This window comes from Canis lupus, chromosome 32, assembly GCF_011100685.1.
Source record: "Canis lupus familiaris isolate Mischka breed German Shepherd chromosome 32, alternate assembly UU_Cfam_GSD_1.0, whole genome shotgun sequence".
NCBI lineage: Eukaryota > Metazoa > Chordata > Mammalia > Carnivora > Canidae > Canis > Canis lupus.
The window spans coordinates 27,262,576-27,281,751 of NC_049253.1; the positions used below are offsets into that span (position 1 = coordinate 27,262,576).

At 36.8% G+C, this 19,176-nt stretch overlaps 1 pseudogene; it reads left to right on the forward strand.

The window, feature by feature from the left end:
* The first annotated feature begins 208 nt into the window (after window positions 1-208).
* Window positions 209-700, forward strand: LOC100682732 (annotated as a pseudogene).
* Window positions 701-19,176: the final 18,476 nt, after the last annotated feature.

Below are 19,176 nucleotides of genomic sequence, written 5' to 3' on the forward strand. Positions count from 1 at the left end.
GGCCCTGAGAATAAATCAGTGAACATAACAGCCAAAATCCCTATTGTCATGGGGCACCTGGGTGGCTCAGTGTTTTAGTGTCTGCCTTTGGCTCGGGTGGTGATCCCAAGGTCCTGTGATCGAGTCCCACATCAGGCTCCCCAATGAATAATTAAAACCTTAAAAAAAATCCCTATTGACCTTGCAGATGCCCCCTTGCTGTCCAGCCATGGTCAACTCCACCGTGTTCTTTGACATCGCAGTGGACGGCGAGCCCTTGGGCCGCGTCTCCTTCCAGCCGTTTGCAGACAAAGTTCCAAAGACAGCAGAGAACTTTCGTGCTCTGAGTACTGGGGAGAAAGGATTTGGTTACAAAGATTCCTTCTTTCACAGGATTATTCTGGGATTTATGTGCCAGGGTGGGGACTTCAGGCGCCACAATAGCACTGGAGGCAAGTCCATCTACGGGGAGAAGTTTGATGATAACTTCATCCTAAAGCACCCGGGCCTGGCATCTTGTCCATGGCCAACGCTGGACCCAACACAAACAGCTCCCGGTTTTTCATCTGCACCGCCAAGACTGAGTGGTTGGATGCCAAGCATGTGGTCTTTGGCAAGGTCAAGGAGGGCATGAACGTCGTGGAAGCCATGGAGCGCTTCGGGTCCAGGAACGGCAAGACGAGCAAGAAGATCACCATTGCCTGACTGTGGACAGATCTGATGAATCTAACTCGTTTTTTATCTGAACTTCCAGACTATTCCTTTAGCTCAGGAGAGCACCCCTCCACCCCCACCTGCTTGAAATAGCCCAGAGTCTCCGCACTCTCGCTGCGGTTCTGCGGGCTCCGTGGTTCCTTCCCCCAGGTCTAGCTGGATTGTAGAGTTCAGTTTATGATGATGAAATAAAACCGAAACAAGAATTAATAATAATAATTAAAAAATAGTAATAAATAATCCCTATTGTCATGAAGTTTACATCCTAGTGGAGGAGGTAGGGAGAAATAAAAATAATAAGTAAATGCTACTGGGGAAAAAAAAGATTAAAGGGACTGGGAGTGTCTAGTGGGAGTGTGGGTAAGATAGGGAAATAAAGAGCAGCCTCTTTGAGAACATAACATCTGAAACATTCTCACAAAGAGTCAAAAAAAAGTGAGAGTAACTCATGGAGATATGTGGGGGAAGAGGAAATAGCTCAAGGCAGAAAGAGTGAGGAGGCCGGTGGAGCTGGAGAAGAATTGGAGGGAAGGACAGGGAGTTCATGGGATAAGTGTCAAAGAGGTGATGGAGAAAGGGCATCAGGTCATATAGAGCAGTAGAGGCTGGAGTAAGGGAGCTTTCATACAGAGCAACGTGGGCTGCCATTTCTGGATTTCAGCAGAGGAGTGACCTTATCTGACTTACATCTCAGAGGACTGCTCTTGTGGCTGTGTTGATAATGAATCCGGTGTGCGTGTTGCAGAGGGAGCAGTACAGAAGCAGGGAAACTAGTTAGGACATTATGGCAACAGTCTAAGTGAGAGGCAACTGTCCTTTGTAAAGGGGAAAGAAGTGGTAACAAGATGTCAGAGTCTGGATATATTTTTCAGGTTGAGCCTAGCAGAATTCCTGATGCGTTGGCAATTGGTCATGACAGCCTGTGCTATTAACTGGTTTCCAGGGTAACTGCCTTTTAGGAAATACTGAATAAGCCTAATAAAGTCCATCAGTGACCTCTGTCTCTGTGGGGACTATATTTCAATAATTCGAAATGGAGCTTTGGCAGTTCAAGTTACTCCCAATGTTAGCAGGAAGTGAAGTCTGGTCCAGAAGGACTCATCTCAACTTATAGCTTTGTAGAGAAATTAAATTAAAATCCTTGCTCTCCAGTTTCAATAAATGCTTTTTAGATTATGTCATGTGTATATATAAAACATATAGTTTTAATAAGAAAATGTATCGATAAGTCAATATCCAGCCTCATATCCAGAGTAACTGCTAAAAGAAGAGCTCCCACACTTGGAATCCACTAAAAGGAGACAATGCCTCTGACATTTTATGAAACTCTGCTTAATTTTGATTTTTATATGTTGTTCAATAGTACCAGGAAAATGCATCATTCCCCTCTTTTTTTTTAATAGCCTTTGACATAAAAAGCAAAACGAGGATCCAGACACTAAATGAGAACATATTAGTGGCATGTGAGTGGCTCAGATGGTTAAGCATCTGCCTTTGGCTCAAGTCATGATCACGGGGTTCTGGGATCGAGTCCCATGTCAAGCTCCAGGCTCAGTGGGGAATCTGCTTCTCTTTTCTCTTCCTCTCTCCCTGCTCATATACTCTCTCCTCTCTCTCTGTATCCCTCTGTCTCAAATGAATAAATAAAATCTTAAAAAGTAAAATAAAGATAAATAAATAAGAACATATTTAAAAATCATTTTTTTAAAAAATTATAGGCTGTTTAAGTCAAACATGACTTGGTAAATTGAACCACAAACAACATCCCAACAAGACTATGAAATAAAACTTCCGTGGACCTTTCTTGAAAGACTATCAACTTACTCATACTCTGCTATCTAAGGTAAAGTCGTAAAAAAGTCAATTTACCAAGGTAAGTAATAAAATATTTGACTGGGCTTCTATATTTTTCTTAATTATTACTCAGATGTAACAAGGTAACAAAGCAAAAAGCAGCATTGTCTTCACAGCAATATCATGGACTTTTGTTGAAAACAAAATGAAAATGCCGATTTTACCCATTTGTATAAACTTATCATAGAACATGAAAAATAAGCTAAAGTCACAATGTGTACAAATACTGTGATCTCTCCTCCCATGGACACTGCCACCTGTGCCAACTCAACATGTCATTTCCTTTTATCTGCTACCAATCTGTGTTTGAAGAAATATACAAGCATCAAGGCATAAAGAACCTTTACTCTTTCCTCCAGAGGCAAAGATAACAGTGGATGTCAGCATCTTCCTAGTCAAACAGGAAGAATGTCAAGGACCCACTTTTACAACAATCTGGGGATTTTTTCATTCAGAGATTCTATTGTTTTTTCCACTGCCATCTGTAACAAAACAGGGAAATGAGGTTTTAAAAAATCAATGTTAAATGTAAACAAGTCATTTGTGCTCCACTTGGCTCCATAGTGTTTTATGTTTACTTTGTAGATGTAACCTTTCCAGGCATTGGCCAATTTCAGTGTGATAAATAAAATTATCTTTAAAATTGGAGTATGACGTCACCACAAACATGGTATGATGGAAACAAAGATAGAGTCAGTGTCCAACTGTCCAAAATGACAGGAAAATGGATAATTGAATGGTCACATTAGGTAAGAATTACTGTACACAAATTACTAATTTTCCAAGAAATAGAGTAAAAATAGAATATATTTAAACTATCATAGTACAAGTGAATCCAGTTGCTTCACAAAAATAACTATGCCATGCTAATAATCACAAATATTAGGTTAGGCTGTTAGATTCTGGGTTGAATCACTGTTTTCTATTTAACCTGAAAGTTGTTAATTCCAACAAATTCTCGCCATATGATTACATTGTTATTATTTGTCTTTCTCATAAGAGATATACAAATGTACATTTTTACAATCCCTTTAATTTGAACTTTTAAAATATTTTTCTTCAGAGAAAGGGGGAGGAAGGACAGACAACCTCTATAATGATAAGCCTCATACAGGAATAATAGAGAAAAAGGCAATTCTTTTCATATTACTTGTAATTACTAATCATATAATTACTAATCAAATAAAAATAATGGTTTAAAATATTTACAAATTCTGGTTGAAGTTGCAAAAAATAGTTTAAGTTGTATATCCTTGTCCTACATTTGTCTTTGTATTGTAACAAGAATAAGCTTTCTCATCAGAAAGATTGAATTTGGAGCATAATAAATCTAAATACAAAATATACTGGAAATATTTTATCCTACTTGTGGATATTGATATCAAATCCAAAGCTCAATCTTTCCTTTCTTTGGTGCATATTAAAGTTTTAAGCTCTGTATTCAATATGGTATGGTGTTTTAATAAGAACCAAAAGCTCCCTGCTCATCTGGGATTTTACCAGTCTCCTAAACAGCAAGAACATCCTCAGTTTTTTCTCATTCTTGAAGGGTCTATAGCTGTTTTGGGGACAACAAAACCCAGCTAGCTCTAGCAGGAAGAAAAGACTGAGAAGTTTCTGGCACCTGAAACATCCCTGCCCAGTAGGCACCACAGGCATGAACATGGGGAAGCTTCAGTGTGTGTCTGAAGTAGACAGCATATCTCCTCAGTTTCAGATTCCTTCTGACCCTCTTTCCCAGCAACCACCGTCTTCTGACTGCTGTGCTGCTACAGCTAAACCTATGTCTTTCAGGGGCTCACCTTCCTATATACTGAGTTACCTTGCCTGAAAGTGTCTGGTAGGTAGGTCCCCCGTCACCCACATCACCAGGTCTACCTGTAGCTGGTAACTGATTCCTAGGAAGATACATAAGCACAGTTCCTTTGCCTCTAGACAATATCTAAAATGTACTCCCCATGGGATCAGATTGTGTCTGGAGCTACACCTGAAGTCATGCTACTGCTTGGCTTCTTTCCCTCTTTCCTTTCACTTGCTTCTCCAGGGAGCGCTCCTTTATAAATCACTTGCACCTGTTCTTTAACTAACATTGTACCTCAGAGACAGCTTGATCTACAACAGATGCAAAGCTCAGTGTCCAAGAATCACAACCACAGTATCTCAGTTTAGGCAAATAGGTGTCCAAGATAGAAAGCAGATGCAGAAATAGGAGATTTGGGCCAGGTGCCATTCGGAATGCAGATCTGGAACTGAAAGGCAGCATCAGAGAATTCTAATGGTCACTATCAAAAAGGATTGCTATTCAAGGGCAGAACTCAATTCTGGGGAAAGATGGGACTTTGGCAAGTTATAAGAATAGAGATATGGGAAGAGGAACCAATATAGAGGTCTAGTTACAAAAAGTGTGGCAAACTTTTAAATTCTTTCATGCCATTTTTGTACTTTCACCTGGAATATCTGCTCCCAATCTCCCCATATCACTTTCTGTTTAATCTAAAAGCACAGTTCCAGTGTCTCCCCCTATATTAAGCTTTCCCAGTGCCCTCAACACAGGCATAATCACTCTTTCCTTTCTGCCACCTCTATAATGGATACATAACTCTATTATTGTAATTATCACCCAATCTTATTTTTAACATTTCACCTTTTCTCTCTTTATAGACTGTGACAAGGCAGGGTATGTCTTTTTTATAATTTTATCCCTAAAATCTGTTATGATGTTAAAAGCACCTATCATGAGTTGACAGGAACAGATCCTGGAACAGTACAGAATCCCAATTACCTGACAAGGGTAAAGATCAAAAGAAGATTAGAGCTGCTCAAATAGATCCCCATCAAAGCTAAGCTGGCAAATAGGATCAAGACTAGTAGTTGAGGAACTAAGAAGCACACCAATAAGATGGAAGAAGGTGGTAACTCTCATGGAGCAAAGAACCAGACAGGGTTGGAAAAGCATTTATTTCTAGGTTCTTTTCATAGCCCCCAATTGAGGAAATATATAAATATCTGGTTTTGTTCTTCTACACAAGAAAGATCAGATATATATGTGTAAATATGTATATGAATTTTACATATGATACTGTACATAATTTTATGATACTATATACTATTAGGATCCAACCAAGTAAATAGTTATCTTTTTTCCTTTGCTTTCTGCAACTTGGTGTTACTATGTTTGTTTGATGGTTAAAGAAATAAAGTTTAAATCCTATTGGCTACCCAGTTCCACTGAAGAATTTATTAAAGAAATAAATTATAATTACCAATTTAAATAATGATTACAAATTATTTGTACATTCTCTTTGGGACATTTTTTCCCCATAACTTTAGGAAATATATTGTTGTTTGTATTAAGAATCCTATATGTGTTTTGGTATCTTGATTCATAAGATTATAACCAGTTTATCAACATACTAAGAAAGTAGGCCCCATTGAATTGCACTTAGTCTACATCCTGGTTCAACAAGTGTGAAAACAAAAATGATTATAGTTGCCTCAGACTTTTGTCTTACAAACTCACTACATTTAGAAAGGATGGTATGATAAGACCTTAACTGTTAATTTTGTGGTATAATTGTCCATTCAAAAGATAGACCATGAGACAGACTTAGTTTCTTCTCACTGTCATGATTTCCATTCTTAGCATTGTAACTTCTCAATGTTAAAAGGTATAGTACAAACAAGTAATATATAATACATAGACTCTCAGCCCCATGACTCCAAAATGACTATCTTGGAGTACTTGAAGTTTGAAATGCATTCTGAAAGAACAACTGTATCCAATCTGTGCTTTAACCATTTGCCCATATTTCTCCCAGCCAAAAGGGAGAATCTTATTTCATCCTGAATAGATTCCACCTTTTCTTTCATATTTGGAAAGTGCTAATGAATTGGAATATTCCAATGGTGTTACCTTTGGCTTACCTCTAACAGTCAAACTATGTCCAAATTTGTTGGTCCTTCTCTTCTCAAGGTCCTGGTATTTGGTCTTCTTCTCCTCTATCATAATGGACGTGCTACTACAGTGTTTCATTGTCTTTCTTGGAGTTATTTCCATAGCTTTCTTAGCATATTTCTTGTTGACAATGTACTCTTGATACAGCCACCAAACTTAACTTCCTAAAATACGAGTTTTATCATGTTATATTCACTGAAAAACTTCCAGTGCTTCTCCATTGCTTTTTTGTCAGAATAAGTATGGTGCCACCTTTCTTAGTAGTTCAAATTATTGCTTTCCCTGAATGCTGCCCTCATAGGAGACCACTTGCCCAGTCTCTAAGACAGCAAACATTTCTAACCCTCTTCAGCTTTATTTACTCCCACAACTCTCTACCAATCATATTCCTATTCATCCCTCAGTGCCCTTTTCAAATGCCATCTTCTGCATTAAATATTTCCCTTTGAGTTTTCTAATCAGAATTCATTACACATTTCATGGGCATCCTAAATCATAATAATCTCAAATGTCAGGACAGTATCTTATTCAATCCTGTCTTGATTATCCAATACTTTAGACAATCTGGCTATTAAACATTTTGGTTAATATTTCTTTGAGTTAAAGAGTGTTCTAAGTCTTCATCTTGGTAAATTATAAGATCCAACTGAGAGTTTCCAGTCTCATCTTCTTTAAATATAGACTTCAGACTACTATTAGAATGACTTATCTAAGAGTTACATTACTTTATCATTCCAGTTATTCAAATGTTTTAACAACCCTCTGTCATTCATTCAAGTCATCCAACAAATAATCCTGGAAGGATCTAGTATATGATAGGGCACTGGGAATAAAGGAGTAAACCAAATGGACATCATCCCTGTCTTCATAGAGATTACAGTCTAGTGCAAGGTCCAATTAAAACATACACACTTATACACACAAAGTACAAATTAGCCTAAGTACTTGGAAGCAAGTACAAGAGTTAAAAGAGAGAACAAAAAAGAAAAGATCTAAACTTGCCATATTTATTTTTTTAATATTCAGTGTCTGTAAAATCACCAGTTACTGCCAAAACTATTACAAGCATATTGAATGAAACAGAATTTATCCTGTTTGGCTGTTACACAGCAACAAACAAATGTGGGTAAAACTGTCAAGTGGCCTATTTGTCTTACTCAATTTCTCTTTTTAGTCCATCAGAGGTAAAAAAAAATTTAGCACTGCTCTTATGGGTGTAAGATTTTCTATGCTTCGTGTAAATTTCTAATTTTAAATATATGTGGAAAGTGAAAAAAAGGTAAAACAGATAAATGACAAGAGAAGATCAAGAATAATAAAAATGAGTCAGGAAAAATATAAGCAAACTATAAAGAAAAGAATAAAATTAGAGTAGACATACAGGAAAGTTTCTTCTGCTTATCGCCACACATATTAAAATCCTTACTCAGGAGTTAGAATTCTTTCATGTTCCCCTGCCAATGCTGAAGAAATAAATCGAATTTCATGTTACAAAATTTTTATAACAGAGGTGATTTTTATCATTTGGGTTTTTTAGTTTGTTGGTTGCTTTTTGTTTTGTTTTGTTTTGTTTTGTTTTTTGGAGGGGTTTTTTTGTTTTGCTTTTTGGTTTCTTGGTTTTTTTGGTTATAGATACCATAACCATGTCTTCAAGTTTGTTTTTCTTTAAAGATCAGATAAAGGCAGCCCAGGTGGCTTAGCGGTTTAGTGCCGCCTTCGCCCAGGGCTTGATCCTGGGGCCCTGGATGGAGTCCCACGTCGGGCTCTCTGCATGGAGCCTGCTTCTCTCTCTGCTTATGTCTCTGCCTCTCTCTCTGTGTCTCTCATGAATAAATAATAAAATCTTTTTTAAAAAATTAAAGATCAGATAAATATTTAAGTGTTCTACCAAAATTTTCTGTGAACCATATAGTCACTAATGAAAATATTCAAGTCCACTGTGTAGTGTGAAAAAAAGTCATAGACTACATACATAAACAAATGGGTGTATCTGTGTTCCAATAAAACTTTATTTGCAAAATTAGTCATCTAACCTGTGGTTGTAATTGACCACTCCTATCTTAGAGTAAAATGTGCTGCTGAATACACACACACACATACACACACACTTCTATGCAAAAGGCTACATGTATATTTGGGTTACATATAATGTAACTTTTATATGAATAAGGGTATATATTACTGTAGGGTTTAGTCTGTTAAATTATGCATAAAATATGATACATATTTTAATTATATTGTATTCTTCATCTTTCCCTTTTTCTGAGACATTATCTGATTTTTTTTTTTAAATTTTTTTTTATTTATTTATGATAGGCACACAGTGAGAGAGAGAGAGGCAGAGACACAGGCAGAGGGAGAAGCAGGCTCCATGCACCGGAGCCCGATGTGGGATTCGATCCCAGGTCTCCAGGATCGCGCCCTGGGCCAAAGGCAGGCGCCAAACCGCTGCGCCACCCAGGGATCCCCATTATCTGATTCATAGAGATACACTAATCTTTGTTTATGATCCCCAAATTTTCATAGTCTATGATTTTTAAATTATTTTTTGCAATAATATGGCCTCAATACAAAGAGTAAGTTTGATATATTTGTGTGCGCATGTATATTATTCAAACTAATCACTTCCTCCCACTATAACTCTATAACTTCAACTGTTAATATTATTTTGTAGAAACACTTCCAGCCACTTAATCCTTTAAATTTATTGTTCTCTTCATTGGGAATTATGCCCAAAAGATAGACCAAGAGCAATCTTTTTCCTGGGGTAGAAATGTACTGCGGAGTGGTTATTGATGTCACCTTTCTGAGAAACAATGCAGACATTTCCAGGAGAGTTACTTTAATAGGAATTGTGTTTAATGCCTTCTTTTTAAAAATATTTTATTTATTTATTCATGAGAGACACGGAGAGAGAGGCAGAGACATAGAGGCAGAAGCAGGCTCCCACAGGGAGCCCAACACAGGACTCCATCCCTGAACCCGGACCTGGGGTCACGCCCTGAGCAGAAGGCAGATGCTCAACTGCTGAGCCACCCAGGCATCCCTATGCCTTTTTTCCAGATAGAAAATTTTAAGAGAAAATATGCATCTAATAGTCTGAAAAAGGGTAACGTCTGACCCATTGTCTTAGGCTTTATCAGTTTTCCCAATTAGTCACAACTCAGTAGATGATCACCTCACATTCTTTATCCTCAGCTCAGTATGTAGTGTCCATGGGTTAGTTACCCTTCCGCTGGTTTACTGGGCAAGACTAGAAGCTAAACAAAGAAACCTTAATGGTAAGAAAGATGACTGGATATTTATAGAATGAAAGCCAAAATTGTGCTCTGCAGAAAAAAAGAAAGGGAGTTCTGTTTTCCCATTTTCAGAAACAGGCACAAAGCCAAATTAATTTCTTCTAAAATTGAAGTTTGTGTTACATGGTCATTAAGTCTGAACTCGCAGAAATGAAGTTGACAGCTAAATTATAGGCAAAAGTCACTGTTAAGTACTGATCTCATAGCCTTTACTGACCAGTCTATGTAGGAGGCTATTTCTGTGTTTGATGTGTTAATCTGATCCTGCCGGTTCTACCCAGGTGGAACTCCAGATGAAGACTGAGAAATCAATGGAGGAATTGTACACACACAGGAAAGTAGGAAAGCAGGGTGGGGCTCAGGGCCCCTGGAAAGACAGCAGGTTTGAATTGGGCCTTTGATATTACATCAATTAAGCCTGACTAGCATGACAGCCAACAACATTCTTGTCTTGAATTTGTAGATTGAGCTATGTCTCCTCTAACCACAAAATGAAGGAGCACAGGCAGCCTTTTCTTCGGTCATGGCAAATAACTGATTGGTCAAGTTGAATTTTCTCTCTCTCTCTCTCCCTCATTATATATATAATGAATAGCATAGCCTGGTAATCTCTAAATTTAGCAATCATACTAAGCATATTACTATTATTTCAGTTTTTAAATCTCCTTTCTGCTTGCCTTCTTAGCAAGAATACCAGACTTAGCAATGTCAGCTAAATTTGAATTTTAGATAAATAATGAATATACTCCCTGCAATAGTTGGGACATAGTTGGACTAAGAAATTATTCATTTTTTGTTTGAAATTTAAATTTAACTGGGCATCTTGCATTTTATCTGGCTGCTCTAATTCTTAGTAAAGCATGGAAGATAGAAAGGGGTGAAATTTCATATTGCGATAGATATTATTGGATGGAATAGTTGGCACTAAAATCTTCCATGCTATGGTCAATTATAGATTGAATGAAATCAGTTTATTGTCTCTTACACAGACATGCATAAATGATTCAGAATTATTGGGAAGTCCAGTATGAAATAGTAAAATATTTTAAAGTAAATGATACAATCTAAGGAAAGGAATCTAACAGACTCTAATCAATCGACCAGGAACTCAAAAATATTTACTCAAAGAATTATGCGACAAATTTTCCATTATCATACAGTTGGCATGGCTGTTAATTAATTCCAATTAAGGCTAATAGAGTACTGACTTTATTCCCTTGAAGTAAATGGATAATTGTCATTGAAAGCCCTTTGAGGATTGGACCACAGCATAGAAAGTAAGAAATAATAACAAGTGATTGGACAAAGATCAGAAGAAAAAATTCGTCTTGAAATTAACACAAGATAATAATAATAATAGCTAACATTTTATTGAATGCATTATTGAATGCAATAGTGAATTTGCATTTTATTGAATGCATTATCGAAGCATTGAATATTGCTATTCAATGAATAGCAATAGCATTATTGAATGCTAACTATTGCTCACATATTTTGCCAAGCATTTTATATACATCATCTCTTTTTGTCTTTTAATCCTCACAGTATTCCTATGAGAAAGGTACTCCTACTGTTTCTGTTTCATAGATAAGGGAAATTGGGGCTTAAGACTAATTACAATTCACACAGAGGCAGGAGAGTCCTTAATCCACATTTCACTGATAGCATAAAATTCCATGCTACTAGCCATTAAGTAATATCAAAACCCTTACAAACAAAAGACCAATCTGATGTATATTTGAAAATAGAATAAGTTAGAATAAAATAATAAATAACACAAGGTTGAAAGATTCAGAAATCAAGCATTAAAAAAAAAATAAAAAGATAAATTCAGAATCTGTCAGTCTGTTTTCTGAACTATTAGAAATTACCCTGACCATAAGGTATCTTGTGCTACGGAAGGGAAGGATGCTTCCATGCATTTCATAAAGCTCCAAAAGTGAATCAGATACTCCCTCCTAGTGAAGACCATTGGTTTGAACAGATGCATCCTATAATAGATACAAGTGATTCATTAGCCCACCATATGTTGGGAATATTAATTGAGACATAGGGTTGAATGTGATAGGGATGGCACTGTTGTCATTAATTACCATTATGAAAATTGGCTTCCAATTTGGGTGGCTACCAAATACTCATTGGGCATGGATATAGCACATGTTAGGAAAACATCCTTTTGCAAAAATAGAACACTTTATTAAAGTTGCTAATGGCTTAGTCAGCCATACATATAAGGAGGAAATAATAAAAGTTTAATTATACTAAAGGATCAAGACAGCAAAGAAATAAATATCTAAATTTAACAGCATACCTTTCATAAAGTGTTCAATTGCTTTTAAATTAAAATTTTAGTGCCTTGTATGATTTTTAGCTCCCAAGATTTAGGAAGTCACAAAATAACACCCTTCCTTTCCATTCCCGGGTTTAAAACCAACTGAGAGAAAGATACAGAGATCATAGAGATAGATACTAAAAATATAGTATATCATTGCTCCAGGGATAAGGTCACTGAAAAAATTGTACCTGATGGACCTGCATCTGTCCACTATGAGATGAAAGAGAAGATTCTTGGAAGGCAAGAAGTAGCTTTTCTTGAGACTGATATATTCATTACATATTAATAATAGGATGTTTGAGATAAATCAGGTAGAGGTTTGTGTATTCTTACTTAAATTTCTGAGTCCCAGTCTTCCCTAAGTAAGTTGACTATTAAATGCCAGACTTATAATTCCAAACTAACTTAGGTGATGGAGGAGGATGGATGGTTGGAGGTGAAGGTAATTGTAAAACATACTTCTAAATATGTTTTATAAAAAATAAATATAAATATAAAACATAATTTTAAAACAACTGTTCTACCTCCATTGTATAGTAGTTCATGAATCTGCTTTCTGCTATTTTATAGTAGATTAATAATTAATAAGACTTTTTAAAGAATCCAAGTGGCATTGATTAAATCTTGAAAATACTTTCCAAATGAAAAAAATCAGCTTATTCATTATTATTGTTTTGTGTTCCAATTATCTATTACTGTATAAAACCCCCAAAAATTAGCAACTTAAAATGACTTATTTTGTTCCTAAATAAGCAATTTGGGCAAGTCTCGGTGGTGTCATCTTGACTCTACTCTACTCAGCTTCAACCAGAATGGCTCCAAGGCTGGGATCAAAAGTCATCTAAAAATTTGGTCACTCTTATGTTTGTCAGTCAGTGCAGGCTGTTGACTGAAACCTTAGCTGGAACTGTCTACTAGAACATCTTTTTTTTTTCTTTTTTTTCAAATTTTTATTTAAATTCTACTTAGCTAACATATAGTACAATATTGGTTTCAGGAGTAGAATTCAGTGATTCGTACCAGAGCATCTACAAATGGCCTTTCCATGTGGCCTGAGCTTCCTCCCAACATGGTGGCTAGATTCTTTGGGCAAGTATCCTGAGAGAAAGACAGAGCCAGGGAGAAGCTGTATCACTTTTTATGACTGAGCCTCTGAAGCCTCACTTCTACCACATTGCATCCATTGGGGCAGTTACAAAGATCCACTCAAGCCAAGTCCCAGGGAGAAGAGAAGTAGACACACTGAGTCTCTTGTGCCACATTCTCTTCACCTGGGTAGTCACAGAGGGCTGTCAAGTTTCAAAGGGAAGGGAAACAGACCACTTCTTGATGGGATAATGGCAAACTGCTAGAACATCTGGTCCTGGGCATATTGCTTTGGCAATTTTTGGAAAAGTTTGCCACATTTAGCAAACTTCTTTTCAAAAATCATGAAGTATGAAAAGTAAGATTTGATTTCATTTAGTTACAGAGAAAAGAAAATCTAAAGGCTTTTTCAAGGGGAAACAAAGAAATATGAATGGTTACCCTTCTGCAAACCACAGATTTCCTGAGGTTTTGTGTCAGTGGGGATTTTATTCTAGCAGTCAAAGGTATAGTTTGACCCTAGAACTTTATGAGCGCATCTCAGAGCAGTAGCTGAGGATATAAGTAAAATGCTCATCTGCTTGAGGCTTATTTTAGAAATAAGTCACAGATGAATCACTAAATAGCTTATGGTTATGTTTTTATTGATTTATGACTCACCATGTGCTCCTATCTTTCAGGCAAAAATAATGTCTTTCCATGTAGGTGATTTGCTCTATTAGACCTCATGGGGGAAAAAGAGTTCTTTGCTTTATGTTTTACTCTGACAAGGTAATGGCTCTTGTCCTGCTCTTGAGAAGTGACTAAGATGCTCAGTAGGGGAAACGCATGAACTTTTCAAGCTATATAAATTCCATTTATAAAATTACATCTATTCAAGCATTATTATCTGAAAGAGTTAATGCTCCTTTTGAGCAGACAAAATTTATTCCTAAGACCTAGGCCTCACAATATACACAGGCTTCCTCCCACAAAAAAAGGAGATCATAGATCCAGTCTGGGAAATTGTGCTACAGGTCAGGGAAAATGGGTCAGATGACCTCTACAGTGCTTAAGTAGTTTTTGTCCACTGTCAAAAGCACAGGATAACCTCCTCTGTTTCATGGATTTGTACTTTTATTCACACCATTTTCTCCCACCTGAGAGAGCTCTACTTCCAGCTCAACCATCATCACCTCCAGGAACCCACCAAAAGCCTCTCTGTGCTTCTCCAACATTCTAATTACTACAAGTCTATCAACATCAACCCAATGTCAGATGTAATTACTCATTTTTAATTCAATATCATATTTTATACATTATATCTCTCTTTTGTATTTTTTGGCACTTTATTCAATATGTTGAGCTCTTTTTTTTTGGTTGGAAGAATATTTTAAAAGGTTAGATTCACAGTTACGATGCTTTATAATCTGCTGACAAAAGAACTTTTCATTCATAATACTTTCACATGTGATTTTGGCAATGGTTGTAGGTTTTTTTTTATGTCAACAGCATTGTCACAGGGGAATCATAAAATTGTAATACAAAAGAAAATTTGGTAGTTGTCTTGAATTATTCTCTATTTCCTCACCCATTGAAGACATTGTAATTCTTGTTCCTTTGGTATCCAAAATAAGATCTGTCAGATAGAACTGGGATTTCCAATATTAGCTAGCCTCATGTTAGAATCCTCATGGGCACTTTTTAAAAATGCTGCCCCCTAGATCTTATCCCATACCAATTAAATCAGAATCTCTGGGGAAGAATTCAGGTATCAGGGTATTAAGATTTTTTAAAAAGTTTTCTTGCATCATGCAGTGGTCGGCCAAGATGGGGAACCACCAACATGGAGGATATCCAATGATGTTTTTCTCGATGAAGTTTGTCTATTGAGTACTGACTTCCCATTATAGGTCCTTGAAGTATCTGCATTCTACAAAAATGTAAGTACTTTTCTTCTTCCTCAGCTAGCATAAGTAGGAATTTCATATACAAATGCACTTAAAGCCACACAAATGCATTTAAACCCTATACAAATTTTCTACAAAAATTATTTATAAAGTAAAAAAAAAAAATTAGGTAATAATATAACCCAAAACAGAAGAAACTAAAGATATTCCAGATGTTATCATGGCCAACATGATTTGGCTAATTATAAGACAGAATAATCCAGGCCATAGTTTTTGGATGGTGTTCAGGGGAAATGTTTAAGCCAAATTCCATGTTTGGTATATTTTTCTATAACTCAATATACCATAACCACAACTTAATGTATTGGTGATAACAAACACACTAAGATAAATTGGTAGTTAAAATTAGTTTTGTGGTGCTCCTGCTATACCTATGCGTGTAACACACACACACACACACACACACACACACACACTTTCCTGGAAATCAGACCTGCCCAGATCTGCTCACGTAAAGCTATACAAGAGAGTTTATTACTAAAGCATATGTGTGATATTCTCAACCATATGCTGGCAAGATTTAGAAATACTGGCTTTGGAAATGTACTTCTCCTAGCAAAATATATATATATACATCAGTCGCAAAATAAGTGAATGATAATATATCACATTACAATAATATAATGTCATCAGTAATTTAATACTTCCCCCGCCATCGTCGGGTCTGCCCTGGGCTGATTGGTGGTGAGTGATCCCTGCGGCGTCCGACACAGGGGCCGAGGGAGACCAGCAGGCGGAGGGAGAACATGGTAAGAAGTGGTGCTCACTTTCTCCATTCCCCCAGCGTGATTCAACCAGGCTACAAAGGACAGCCCGAAAACCATTGTTTGCAGCGACTGAGTTTATGTGGGACACTCGGCCAGACCCCTGAACCACAGAGCTCAAGCCAAGATCATTGCTTTACTTTGTATTTACTACTGTGTGAGTCAATTGGTTCCACTTCAGGTCTCTGCTTAAATTCCTGGCATAAATGGAAGTGTGTTTGGTTTAAAAAAAAAAATTTTTTTTTAGGTGCTCCTTTTCAGACTTTCGCATTTATTATACGGAATAGAAGCATTATTAAATATTACTTTAACACAACTATGCCCAAATATTGTTCTTTCAAGCTTCCATGTCAGTTTGATGAAGAAGTATCTGATATTTTAAAGTGGTTTGTTGTTTGTAACAATGATCATTTACCCTTTTACAACTACTTATTTTTATGACTCCATTATATGAAACGAAAAATGTATTAAGTAAATTGTATGTTGATTCTGATAAAGTGTAGCAGTTCTCATCTGTAACCATAGATTCTACTAGCAAATGTGTCTTAATAAATGAGCTATATTTTGGTAATTGAGCTTATAAGTAAATGCATATGTGAGCTTATGTATTACCACTTATTAACAAAATAAAATTTATAGAAGTATTTCAGATTAATTTTCTCAGGGAGGTGGAAAATAAAAGTGTTTTAAGAGAAAAAAAAACTTGAAAGCCCACTGATGTAAGAGACTGGAATTAAATGTCTATCGAATTTTTCCTTTCCTTCCATTTTCATTATGCAAACTTTACTTCTGATAAGTAACTTTTGTTACTTCATCGTTCATCTAAGCTATTCCAGTAATCCCTTAAATGCTCACCTTGTCTCCAGTATAACCATCAGAATTCCTGTTCCCCATTGCCAATTGAGGAATCTTTCTAAAACCTTGATGTGATCATGTCAGTCTACTGATTAAAAACCTTCAGTGTTTCCCCATTGCTTATACATCAGGTCTGAACTCAGGAGGTTATACAAGACCCTTCAAGTCTCCTTTTCTAGACTGCCCCCACCCCCCACCTCGACATCCATCCAGTAACTGCTTCCCGCCTCCCCCCACCCCCCTATCGGCTGGCCTTCGTTCCCTAGGACTCCTCTACCACATTACCATGATTGACACAGGCTGTTCCTCTACCTGGAATGTTCTTATCCCTTCTCCTTCCTTCGAAAGAAATGCAAATTCATTCTTCAAAACCCTAATTAACTGCCACTTCCTCTGTGAGGCTTTCCTTGCTCTCCTCTCAAATTCTTTATTTGTATGAGTCTGTTTCTTTTGCTAGACATGAGCTCCTTAGGAGCTGAGACTAGACTATAAATAAGTCAATTTAGCATAGCAACCACAGCAAATTACACAATGCTTAATATACAATAGGTACTTAGTATCCGTTAAAGCATGCCACATCACAATTCTTGAGAGTCTCTACTACCAAACCCCTGGCTATTTAAAAATCAATTTTCAGTATAAAGTAGGTCTAAATTTCTGTAATGGTACTCAACGCAATTACAAGTCTAATATCACTGGATACTACCTCGGGTTCCCAAGAAACTAGACTCAGTATCCAAGTGAGAAGTAACTGCTTACTACTTTTCAAATACACATGGTTATTACAATGAAAAATCTGTATGGTAAGTAGATCCTGCTAGGAGAATCAAATTACCAGATTGAGACTCTAAATATTCATTTGGTATCTCAATGAAGTTCTATAGTTGTCTAAACCTATGTGTTCCCAGAAAACCAAACATCCTCCTTAGGAAGATATCTTTTTTTTTTTTTCCAGATAAATCTCAGGGGGGTTGAGAAAAGCCAATGATGCATATAACAGCTCAAAAATCATGTTTAAGCTACTTGAGATTCCCTCAAGTCTATTATATTGCAAGCAAAATGTTTGTCAGTTGCACATTTTGTAATCAGTAGACCTCAGAACCTTGGATTTGGGGGGTGGGTAGTGGGGCTAGCAGAAGCTATTCTTTGCTTGGTCATATTCTCCTTGAGGTATATTTTCTTAGATTGTCAATTTTTAGAGATTCTAGTTCATAATTAATGAACCCCTAATGAAATAGGCTAATTGGGAAAGATAACAATAATAGCATGTTAATGGTTTACAGCTACATCAACTAATTCAATCAGGATTTCTGTCCTTTCAGGAGGCAGGAATGGGAGTGGCAGAGAAGCTGAAATAGGCATTCCTCGGGATCCATTAGGACTAGGGTTTGACATCAAAATGTCTCCAGTTTGGCTTGACTCTTAAGAGCTATTAGATTTAGATGTTTTTTTCCTGGGATCTGGGCAGCTTTGTAGTTCAGCATGGGAGACTACTGTATAAGGCTCCTGAAAGCATCATTGGCAAGTTTAGAAAATGAAGATGGTGTTTACCATATCTGTCTCAAGATGGAGGAGTAGATATAATAAAAGGAATGCTTCAGAAAGCCCCATGGGATAATTGGTGAAGGAACCCGGTCCTCCTCCCAAAAAAGAGCATGCTGAAATAATACGATTTTAGAGGTAGGGTGGGGCAAAAGAGCTTCAGGGTTTCATTTTGGTTCCCGCCTCCCAGGGGACTTCTCTGCGCTTTGCTGGAGCAAACTGGGAGCACCACCAGAGGCATCCCTGCCCTGCAGGGCCACATGGCTACGTAGAAGGAAATGGTGCTGAGCCTTCATTGCCTTTACTCTCTTATCTGAAAAGAGCAGAACATTCTGCATAGATATGTTGAGAGGGTTAAGTGAATTACTATGCATAAAATATGTACAACAGAGTCTGGCACAAGTAAGAGTTCAATTAATTACAGTGACTTAAAACATTTTCAAGAATACTATTTCAAACTAGTGCCAAATTAATCTCTAGCCAGGAATGCCCACACGCCCCTATGTTCACCTAGCATTGTCTATGGGATTTTGCCATTGCCACTTCTATTATATTTTACATCTTTTAGACCTGAAGAACAGGGTAACTATAAATAAATTGCATAGACCGCAAATCTAGAAATAAAATTAAATGCATAACTTTTCTTGGAGAAAGTCAGCTAATTATGGTTAGAAACATGACAAAAGGATTTCTTCTTGAGAATACATTCCTCCCCCTCAACTTTTTTTTTTTTTTTTTCTGGAAAACACAGTCCTAAAGGACTTATTGAATTCTGAGGTACCTATTTGAAAATCTCAACTTATTCTTTTAATTCTTCCAGCAGAACCTTTATTATACACATGCC